Here is an 11,919-nt window from a genome sequence, read left to right on the forward strand (position 1 = left end):
GGGGTGGGACTGGATGGGATTGGAGGCTGGGCAGGCAGTGGGGGCGGGGGGGCGGGGTCTTGCGCGCAGTGTGCTGCTGCCTAGTCTCCTGAACGTGGAGAGATTTCACAGAAAACTCCAACCCCCAGAGGAAATCAATTAACCGAATAATCAATTATCCGAATGAAATAGTGCCCACCCATCTCGTTCGGATAATCGAGATTCTGCTGTACTTATCCAAATGTCTTTTAAACATAATTGTACCCGAATCCACCACTTCCTCAGAAAATTCATTCCACATGCAAACCATCCTCTGCATAAAAAAAGCCTCTTATGTCTTCTTTAAACCTCTCTCCTCTCACCTTAAAAATGTGCCCTCAGTCTTGAATTCCCCATTTTAGGAAAAAGAACTGCCATCAACTCTATCTGTACTTCTCATTATTTTATAAACTTCTATCAGGTCCTTGTGGCCCAGGGGAAAAAAAATCCCAGCCTATTCAGCCTCCTTTATAACTCAAACCTTCCATACCCAGCCACATCCTGATGAATCTCTTCTGAGCTCTGTCCAGCTTGATAATATCCTTACTATAATTGGGTGACTGAAACTGGACATAGTACTCCAGAAGAGATCTGACCAACATCCTGCAGAACCTCAATATAGCATCCCAACTCCAATACTCAAAGGTCTGATCAATGAAGGCAACCATGCCAAATGCCTTTTTATTCACCCTGTCAATATGATCTGGAATGCACTACCTGAAAGGATGTGAAAACAGTTTGAAGAGATACTTTTGAAGGGAAATAGAATAAATATTTGAAGGAGCATTTTCCCTGGTTTATAGGAAGAAAATGAGAATGGTGCTAATTGATAACCATAATTAAAAGAACTGGAATAGAAACAATGGGCCAAATGTCTTCTATTTGTGCCATAATTCTTTAGCTATAAAAAGTTATTCAACAGATCTTAGAACAGTTTTATTTAAGTGCATAAAATCCTCAAAACACTTTGGGGCTTTGAACATATTGTGTAGACTATGATCTAAATCATAATGGAAGTGGTGGAAAGTGGTCTTTCAGTAGATTTCCAAGTAACTGAATAACTGCCATGTTTGTACTTTGATGACAAATAGACAAAAGTCTCCAGCTATCTTTTTTACTTTAGCCCAATGAAACCAAACCTTCAAGATTGCAATACATGTGAAAATTGTAAGTAGTACTCAAGGATTCATTTCTAATGGACAAAATAATTGGTTTGACTGTTAGTGAGATGTAACTCTTTGAGACATCCTTGACATTGTAAGTTGAAAGTGGTGATTTAAAGCATTTACTGTGTCCATCACTGATTTCCTAGTCTCTGCTATTGATTGTTGTATCAACAACTGTGTAGGGGGCGCTCAGGCCTTCAAACACTTTTCAAACTCTTAGTCATCTCCGCCCCTCTCTATCCACCTTTAAGACATCTCTTAAAACCAATTTCTTTCAAGAACAATTTAGACATCTGTTCTAATGTCTTTTCCATTTGCTCAGATTCAGTTTCTGTCTGATAAGACTCCTGTGAAGCACATTGGGGTTGTATCTCATTAATAAATAAATTAACGGTACTGATATAAACACAACTCATCACTGTCATTTCTATAGTTACAATGAAGTTTACAAAACAATGAGTTAATGGTAGTTGTCATTTCCCTCGGACAGAGGATTTCCAGACTTGGGGACAAATTGTTAAAGTGAAAGGAGAAAGATTTTAAAAAGACATGAGGGTCATTTTTTTTTACACAGAGTGGTTCGTGTGTGGGAATAAACTTCCTGAGGAAGTAATAGATGCGAGTATAAATACAACATTTAAAAGACATTTAGATAATTACATGAATCGGAAAGGTTTGGAGGGATATGGGTCAGGAGCAGGCAGGTGGGATTAATTTAGTTTGGGATTATGGCTGGCATGGACTGGTTGGACCAAAGGGTCTGTTTCTGTGCTGTATGACTTTATGACACTATGACTCGAAGTCAACATTACAGCCTCATATCCTCTGGTAAACACACCTTCTTTCCAAACAGGTCAATGGCTTTGATGCATAAACCATAGAGGTATGTTCACCTGTCCTTCCTCATAGAAACCAGAACATGATCGTATCAGAATTTGAGGCAACCTACCTAATATTTCTGCAAAGAAACGAACAAAAATGGAACACCAAAAAATATCATATCAAAATCAAAAGGATAAAACTAAATTTCGCAGTACAGGGATAATTTTCTTCTCCAGTTGCCATATCAACAAGCTAATAGTTGTATAGCAGCAGCCCAAGTCTTAATGCAAAGGACGACAGTGAAATCTCACACAGTACACAACAAAATTATCCTATATGCTACCATTTTAGGCTTAAATGTTGATACCAACATAAGAGCACAAGAACGTAATACAAGGCAATTATGTGCCTTTATTACCCAGCAATAAAGTGATGCAGTGCATTTACCATTGTCAATTAGCTACTCATAGTAAATGAATAAAAACAGCTGGAAATAAGCTAGCAATGGCCTTTGATAATCAGGCTCTTTCATTTCACGCCAAAGAGAATTGCAGTCAAATAAAATAAAGGTGTAACAAACACAAAATTAAAATGATTAACAAAGAGGAACTAATGGGAAAACATCCATGGACAGTAAATGAGCATAATCTATGGGTTAGCAGGATATTGTCTAAGGAACAGCGAATAATAGGTTCACTGCTGACAATATGATTTCTTTTATATTGGTGAGACAAAAAGCAGACTGAGTGATTGTTTTGCAGAACACCTCTGTTCTGTCCATAAAATGACCTTCCTGGTGCTTGTCATTTCAATGAGCCATCTTGCTCACAGGTTAGCATTTTCATCCTGGGCCTGAGAAGATTTTATTAATGAATGACATAAAACTGTAGAAAGTAGACTTTCATAGAACCATAACATCCATGGACAATGCAGGAAAAGGTCATCCACCCCATCAAGTCTGCACCAGCCCTCTGAAACTGTAACACCATTGGGGTTTTAAAACAGCTAACCCTCTTAACCTGCATATCACAAGGTACTATGGCCAATCCACCTAAACTGCACATCTTTGGACTGTGGGAGGAAACCTGAGCACGTGGAGGAAACCCACATTGAGATGAGGACAATGTATAAACTCCACACAGATTTTGTTGTGTTTATACAAATTTTGAAACCAGATGAGGATCATGACGTGATTCTGATTTTACTTCTGCTGCAGGACAATGCCTTGAAAATATTAGTAATGAACAGTGAAGATATGGTTAAGGTGCAATGGAGATACTAGCATCCTGTCTGTGGGTAACACAAATCAAGGGAAGAAGACGGTGTGAATATTGTTTCGATGAAGTTCTAAAGTATCACTCTAAGTGAGAAGTTTCTGGAAAAGGAGTTTGAGAAGTTGAAAGAATGCTTATCAATGTGTTAAAATGAAGGGCTGCAAAATTGTAGGAAATGCAAATTTTCATTCAATAGCTTTGCAGAACAAATATCCATACTCACAGCCTAAGCCACTGAAAGGCCAATTTAGACCCTATGGAATTGCAATTGTTGTTCATTGAACACAATTAATTCCACAGAAACACCACATGGATAATAAGACCTATGTTCCTTAAACATTCTTATGGATTAGATGTGAGGTATTACCCTGGTAGTGAAATAGGTTTGAGGTCAGATTTCTATCAACTTCACAATGACATTAACATGAACACTGTTCACTTGGAAGAATATCTCTCTTATTGTTGCCATGTTCAACCATTCACTTCAAGGACATCATTAGACTTTTCAGGAATGTGTGAACAATCAGGCCAGTGGACAGTTAGCTTCATATCTGCCATTGGGAAAGTGCTGGAATCTATCATTAAGGAATCTATAGCATGGCGCTTATAAAATCGTAATGCAGTCACTCAAGTTCAACATGATTTTGTGAAAGAAAGATTATGTTTTACTCACATTTTAGAATTCTTTCAGGAAATAACAAGCAACACGAATTAACAGGGAAAACGATGGATCAGATATACTGAGATTTCTAGAAGACTTTAAATGAGGTGCTATACTAATGTATTAAACAGAGGACCGGTTAACTTACAGGAAGCAGCAAATAGGCATAAACGGGTCATTTTCATATTGGCAAGACGTATGGACTGCCACAGAGTGAACTGCCACTGAGATCTGTGTTTTGCCTCAAATACTTACAATCTACATCAATAAGAAACCAAATGTATGTTTGCTAAATTTGCTGATGGCACATAGATAGGTTGGAAAGTAAGTTGTGAAGGGGACATGTGTAGTCTGCAAAAAGAGTAACAATGCTATGGGATTGATTAAAAAATCTGGTGGGTTAGGAATAACGGGAGAAAATGTCAACTTGTCCACTTTGGCAGGTGCATGGCACAGTGGCTCAGTGATTAGTACTGCTACCTCACAGTGCCAGGGGCCCAGCTTTGAGGTAAAAACAATGACTGCAGATGCTGGAAACCAGATTCTGGATCAGTGGTGCTGGAAGAGCACAGCAATTCAGGCAGCATCCGAGGACAGGCAAAATCGACGTTTCGGGCAAAAGCCTTTCCTGATGAAGGGCTTTTGCCCGAAACGTCGATTTTGCCTGTCCTCGGATGCTGCCTGAATTGCTGTGCTCTTCCAGCACCACTGATTCAGAACCCAGCTTTGATTCCAGCCACGGGGAACTGTCTATGTGGAGTTTGCACATTCTCCTCAGATCTACTTGGGTTTCCTCCCACAGTCTAACAATGTGTAGTTAGTTGGATTGGCTATGCCAAACTACCCTGCAGGCAAGCCATGGGAAGTACAGAGTGGGTCTGTGTGGTGTGCACTTTGGAAGGTTAGTGTGGGTTGAATGTCCTGTTTCTACCCTATAGGGGTTCTATAATTCTGATAGAAAACAGCATATTATTTAAATGGAGAGACTGATTGCAGAACTTTGTGGTACAGCAGGATCTGGGTGCAGGCAGGACAAATAGGCTTCTGTCCACAATCAGGATAGTCATGATCTTATCGTAGTCAGAACAGGCTCAAGGGGCTGAATGGTCTACTGATTTGTCTCTTTGCATACATGTATGTTCATTTAACATTGGGGTTAATGTGATATGGTTCAGCTGTCGTCATAATATGGTCCACCATCTGGGAATATTAGCCTAGCTAATATTTTAATCACTGCATCTGGATAAAATATAATTACAAGTGAGCCTGCGCTTATAGCAATCGTGCGAATGCATAAAAATCACCATTCATTAGAGGCAGAGAATGGATATTGCCAAGACCACAACTGTTCCATGCTTTGACATTCTTTCAGATTTACTTGTTAAAAAACATAAATAATGCTTTCTCATATTTATGTAATGCAACCTCTATACAACAAGAATCTGATTAATTGGCAGCATGAGACTTGGAACACTGCATATCTGCTTTATTAACTTCTTAATGAATATTAAATAGGCAGTAGCTATCTATTGTGGAATGAATGTGTTTATTTTCCTTTTATCATTTTGACATAGAATTCTAACAGAAAGTATGCAAGACCCACTTGATTTAAAGTCAGCACCACATCAGTATGCATTTGCATTACTGATGGCTCACATTGCTTGTTGAAGTTTCTTCCTTTGCATATACTAATAGCAGAAACTAAATAGATTAAAACTCAGCAAATCAATATGAACGCTGATCTAAATTTGCAGTAATTACCCACCAGTAGCTGGAGGGTCTTTTGCTTCTATGACCCAAGTTCTACAATATCTCCTCCAAAACACTTTGCCTTTTCCATCTTCCCCTTTAACATGGTCCTTAAAATTTTCATCTTTGGACAAACATTTGGAAGCTCCATTCTAATGCCCAATCGCATTGCCCTGGTGTCACTTTTCTTTTATGATCACTCTCTCAGAAAGTTGTACTATCTTAAAGGTGCGACATAAGTTCATACATAGATTTGTTGTTGTCGTCAAATTGGGGACGTGGCATGAAACCCTCCTATGAGCTCAGCTAGATTTCATGAATCATTGGTAGCAAGAGCAAATAGCTTAACCTTCAGCTCCAGTGAATGGCCTTGCCTCTGTCATGTTTCAAAGCAATTCAGTTTGTTTGGAACAGAGGTGATTCTGTTTCGCGGTTGCAGGACTGTGACATGCGTCAGACAAAGTGTGTGATCACAGCACTGTTTCATTTTGATGATACATTTCACTTCAGGATAGATTTAGGGAGGTTGCGCTTCTGGCATGGAAACTTACCATGCAAAGGGGCAGCATGTTGGCTCAGTGGTTAGCATTGCTGCCTCACAGCACCAAGGACATGAGTTCGATTCCAGCCTTGGGTGACTGACTGTGTAGATTTTACACATTTTCCCTGTGTCTTCATGGGTTTCCTTTCACAGTCCAAAGATGTACAGGCAAAGTGGATTGCCCAAGGGAAATGCAGCATTGCAGGGGTAGGATTGGTCTGGGTAGGCTGGTCTTCAAAGGATCAATGTGGACTTGATGGGCCACTTGTCCTGCTTCCACTCTGTCAAGATTCAATGATTCTCTCTTATGTTATCTTTGATTCTCCAGCCTGCCTCACAAAGGTTCTGAAAAAAAGCCTTTTTGAATTTATATTCATCAATTACAACAATCCTACGAATGTTTACTTGCTCCAATTAACTCTGGATTTCTTTTTTACTATTTTTTTCTAATTAACTTGCTCAGAGATGTTATTACACACCCCTGGAGTGGGTAAGACTTGAACCTGGGTCTCTCAGTTTCGGGGTAGGGACACTATCACTGCACAATGAGAGGGCTCCTGTAATTCATTTTACGGTACCTTTGGAAAGCGTAGCCAGCTAGTGTTCATTACATCAAACACTCAGTAACATCTGAATATTTAGCATAGTTTCTGTAAAATGGTTATAAAATGTATATGCTCCCTGGAGATATCAAATGCAGTTGAGAGGTTAAAAAATATTAGGCACTTTCACATTCTCATACACCTTTATACAAACCTCCCATATGCTGATTGCATTCCCTTTCAAATTTTAAACTATCATTATACAATATTGTACCAATTTTAAATTGAGATACAGACCTGAAGTGTTACACATAGTTTAAACCATGAGTCTTTGGTTGTGGAGTCTAAATTACATTTAGAATCATTCAGTTTTATAGTAAGTACATGTTATGATCTTGCTTGAACATTGGGATTTATGTAGAAATGCCATCCACAATCTTGTTTTGAAATCCCTCACAGTCAGATTTATTGCTGTAGTAATACACATTATGTACTATCGAGAGAAAAATAATCTCTTGTCTGTGATGTAAACAAAAGTTTCAGGTTTTGGAGTATTCAGCAAGAGGCACAAAAATCAGACTGAAACAAGCAGTGAAAAATATGCCAGACAAATGGAATCAGTGTAGATAAGAATGTTGGCCTGCCTGAACAGGCTTAAACAATGCAACTTCAGTTTCCTTAAGAAAAAGAATTTTGGAAGCTTCAGAAAATGAGTTAAACTGACATTGTTGGATAATGTCAGAGTATAGTCAAGATTGGAGTGGTGCTGGAAAAGCACAGCAGGTCAGGCTGATGAAGGGTTCCTGCCGAAACGTCGATTTTCCTGCTCCTCGGATACTGCCTGACCTGCTGTACTTTTCCAGCACCACTCTACCTTTGACTCTGATCTCCAGCATCTGCAGTCCTCACTTTTGCATAATGTCAGAGTATATCCCGTTTTGTGATACCAATTTCATAAACACTTACTTTAAAAAAAAATGCTTGATTAAATAAACTCTGACTTTAATTTTCCAAGCAACAACTTGTAAGAGGACAGCAATTTGAAGGATTCATTTGATTGAAATATGTGTGACCAAGAAAGGAGATTGTATGTACTGATAGTAATCACAAAGATTTTTGTTGCATGTCCAAATGATAAAATCACTGGGGGAAGTTCAAACAAGGTCATAGAATCCCTACAGTACAGAAACAGGCCCTTCAGCCCAACAAGTCCACCCGACCCTCTGAAGAGTAACCCACCCAGACCCATTCCCCTGAATGATGCATCTAGCCTACACATCCCTGAACACTATAGGCAATTTAGCACAGCCAATTCACTTAACCTGCACATCTCTGGACTGTAGGAGTGAACTGGGACACCCAGAGGAAACCCACGCAGACAGATGGAGAATGTGCAAACTCCACACAGACAGTCCCCCGAGGCTGGTATCGAACCCAAGCACCTGGCACGGTGAGGCAGCAGTGCTAACCACTGAGCCACTGTGCCACCCAATACACTACAGGTACACTGCAGAATTTGCCATTGTAGTTTGAAATAAAAATTAGGTGTCCTCATTGACAATTATTGCTTAAATTAGATTTTGAGAGGATAATATGAAGCTTCCAATGAAATGTCTTGTCCACTTTGCAAATAAAAGTATAAACATACTTGAGAAGAGTTATTCAGTGCTTTACCCCAGTAGTTTGGTCACCTGCTTAAGGGAATAATCAGTAAGAAGTTGGGTGATGCATAACTCTACATCATATATTTGTGATTTACAGGATCATTGTAATAAGCTGGTCAGTCACTGGATGCATTGCATTGTTCGAACTTAATAAAGATGTGAGTGCTACTTTGAAGTATCAGTGTTGCCTCATCATTTCTCCACAACTCTCAAGACTGAACAAAAGAGTAACCTAGCAGAAATAGAAGGTTATACTTTACACGAGCATAAGAAATCAATGCATGCAAAAAAGTTACACAGAATGGAATATCTACACTGACTGGAATAAAAACAGGAGAGGAAAACAGAACTAAGCTTTCAAATCTGATATGACTCTTTAGAACTTCTTTTTTAGTTCAAGGGTATTTTAGAAATTGGTGGGTTTGTACTGGCTGGAGTGCCACAATAATTAACCTCAAGCCTTACTCCACTGCATCTTAAGCTTGTTCAACCTTACTGCTTTGTTCCACCATAGTCTCCATTTGAACATCGCTGGTGTATCAATGAAGTACTTGCAAGCTGACTTTAAACGAAAATGAAAATTATTGAGCAATAGAAACGGAAGAATTTCAATAAATAAGACCAAATGATTTCACCTTCACAGCTTCCATGAAACATGAAAATTATTTAATTTTATCATGAGTATGAATGCAATATCTATTGAGCAATTGATGATCGGTTCACCAGATAGTTACTGCATATATTTTGGAAAACCAGGCTGAGAAACTCAGTTTTGTTTTCAGGCCAAATAGTAAAAATCCGCAACAACCCTTTGTTGGTTAAGTCCAAAATGATTTTGCTCGTCCTGATCTCTCTCTACTGCTCTGAAATTTCTTTACCGCCAATGTTTTTTGACTTTTCACTTAAAACATGCAAAGGCCTTTCTTAATGTTTTCTCTGGCCAAGTATTTGCATTTTTAAATAATTGCCTTTGCATTAAGCTGAAGTGAAAAGTCCTTAAATCCTCAAATGTAAGTGAACTTTCAGGTTAACTGCCAAACATCAGCAGACAAGTGATGCTCATTTGACTACAAATTTAGCAGAAACATTGTGAAAGTTGAAGTAGCCAAGTGGACATGGATTTTAAAATACTAAAGGAACTATATAGATTTACAAGATACTATATATGCTTAAGACATTCTTAAAAAAAATGCTTCTCAACTAAATACACTGGAGGGAAGATCTTACGAGGAAAGGCTGAGACTTGAACCTGTTCTCATTGGCAAGAAGAAGGCTAAGGGGGGGATTTGATAGAGAGACATACAAGATGGTCAGAGGCTTAGATAGGGTAGACAGTGAAAGTATTTTTCCTAGGATGATGATGTCAGTGTGTACGAGGGGGAATAACTACAAATTGAGGGGTGATAGATTTAAGACAGATGTCAGAGGCAGGTTCTTTACGCAGAAAGTGGTAAGGGCGTGGAATGCCCTACCTGCCAATGTAGTTAACTCAGCCACATTAGGGAGATTTAAACATCCTTAGATAAGCACATGGATGATTTTGGGATAGTGTAGGGGGATGAGTTGAGAATAGTTCACAGGTCGGCGTAACATTGAGGGCCGAAGGGCCTGTTCTACACTGTATTGTTCTATGTTCTATGTTCTATCACAGTTAGAAATTCGACACAGCTGGATCTACTGAACTAGAGAAAGTGCTGACCCACACCAAGCAAACATTTATGCACTTGATACAAGCTATCTCCCTGTAAGTGCTGGCTAGTTTGTTATGCTGCAAATAAGATGAAGAGGAAGTAGGAGATTTTATTTTGAAAACAATCTTCATCAGGTAAGGATATCTGTATTTGATATATATATATATATATAATCATAGATATTTTGGGTACAGAACCTGAGAAATTGCTCCCATTGCTATCCTTTACTGCAGGTGGAATGAATCAAAATGCTTTGTTGTAATGCCACCCTTCTAAACTAAAAACAGAGCAATCGGGAAAGGATGGGGTAAAACAAGATTGATTAGAACACGTGCTCAACGTGTTAATACAGATTCATTTGCTGTACTGTCGGATCCTACACGTATCACTTTCAAAATATTCACTGGTATATTCACTGGATTAAATATTTTTTCTGACTTCCCTGAGATTTTACACCTGTGTTTATCTATCTTTGTTATAGATTTACCAATTGGTTAAAAGACATTTTTTTGTTTGTTAGCTTCTATCCTGATTGAAAACACAATACATAATCCCTTCACATTCCTCAGCTGAAATTAATTGAGATTTTTTAAAGAAGTATGTTCTGGCAGCAGGGTAAGATGCCATTTCTTCACCATGCTGGCTTAACTACGATCAGCTTGACTGGCCTATTGACCTTTTATAATCTTTGGTAACTTTCTTATGAAATTCAATCTCAATTACTGAAAGTGCCAAAGGCATGCTTAAAAAACACTCTAAATCTAACTGTGAATCTGCTCAATGTTATTTCTTGATCTCTCATCAAAATAAATTGATTTATTCCATTTATTCCTACAAAACTCTAAATAACAAATGTCATTAAATCTTCCCTTGACTTTCTCACTCCATTGGGAATTGTTGAACAGTTGAACTGTTTCCTCATAGCTACTGTTTCCATCCCTGGTATCGTCCTAGCCAATCAGCATTTTAAGTTTCACCTTATTGACACTGGTGTAACAGGGTATATGAAACATAATTACTGACAATTGATAATGCTCGAAGTAGGGTTTATCTACATGACGTCACAGGATTGATGCATTTATATGTCTCAGTCTGTCTGTTCATACACAAAGAAAAAGGATTATTAAATATCTTAAGGTGCTTTACAACAAATGGAGTACAGTTGCTATTGAAGGATAGGAATCATAGTACCCAATTTGTGTACAAGAAACTCTCACTAGGAGCAGTGTAATAATGATGAGATAAGTTGATTGATTGATCGTTTGATTGTTTGATTGATTTATTGTCATGTGCTCCAAAGTACGATGGAAAGCTTTGTTTACGAGCAGTATATGCAGATCATAGAGAGCAAGGATATACAGAACGAAAGGTTGAGACGAAGGCATACAGGTAACATTGCACTGGGCGTACAAGAGAGATAAAAGTTAGAAAGATCAGCATTATTTGAGGCTAGAGAGTCCATTCAATAGTCTATTTCAATGCCCTTAAAGTTGACGAGTCTACTACTATTGCAGGCAGTGTTTTCAACACCCCTACTACCTGCAAGGTTTGTGAAGGTTTGTAGCTCAGGTTGAGGTTTAGGGTGTAGCTTTGCTCGCTGAGCTGTAGGTTTGATATCCACACATTTCATTACCTGGCTAGGTAACATCATCAGTGGCGACCTCCAAGTGAAGCGAAGCTGTTGTCTCCTGCTTTCTATTTATATCTTTCTCCTGGATGGGTTCCTGGGGTTTGTGGTGATGTCATTTCCTGTTCATTTTCTGAGGGGTTGATAGATGGTATCTAGATCTA

The sequence above is a fragment of the Chiloscyllium plagiosum genome, chromosome 30 (assembly GCF_004010195.1).
Source record: "Chiloscyllium plagiosum isolate BGI_BamShark_2017 chromosome 30, ASM401019v2, whole genome shotgun sequence".
Taxonomy (NCBI): Eukaryota; Metazoa; Chordata; class Chondrichthyes; order Orectolobiformes; family Hemiscylliidae; genus Chiloscyllium; species Chiloscyllium plagiosum.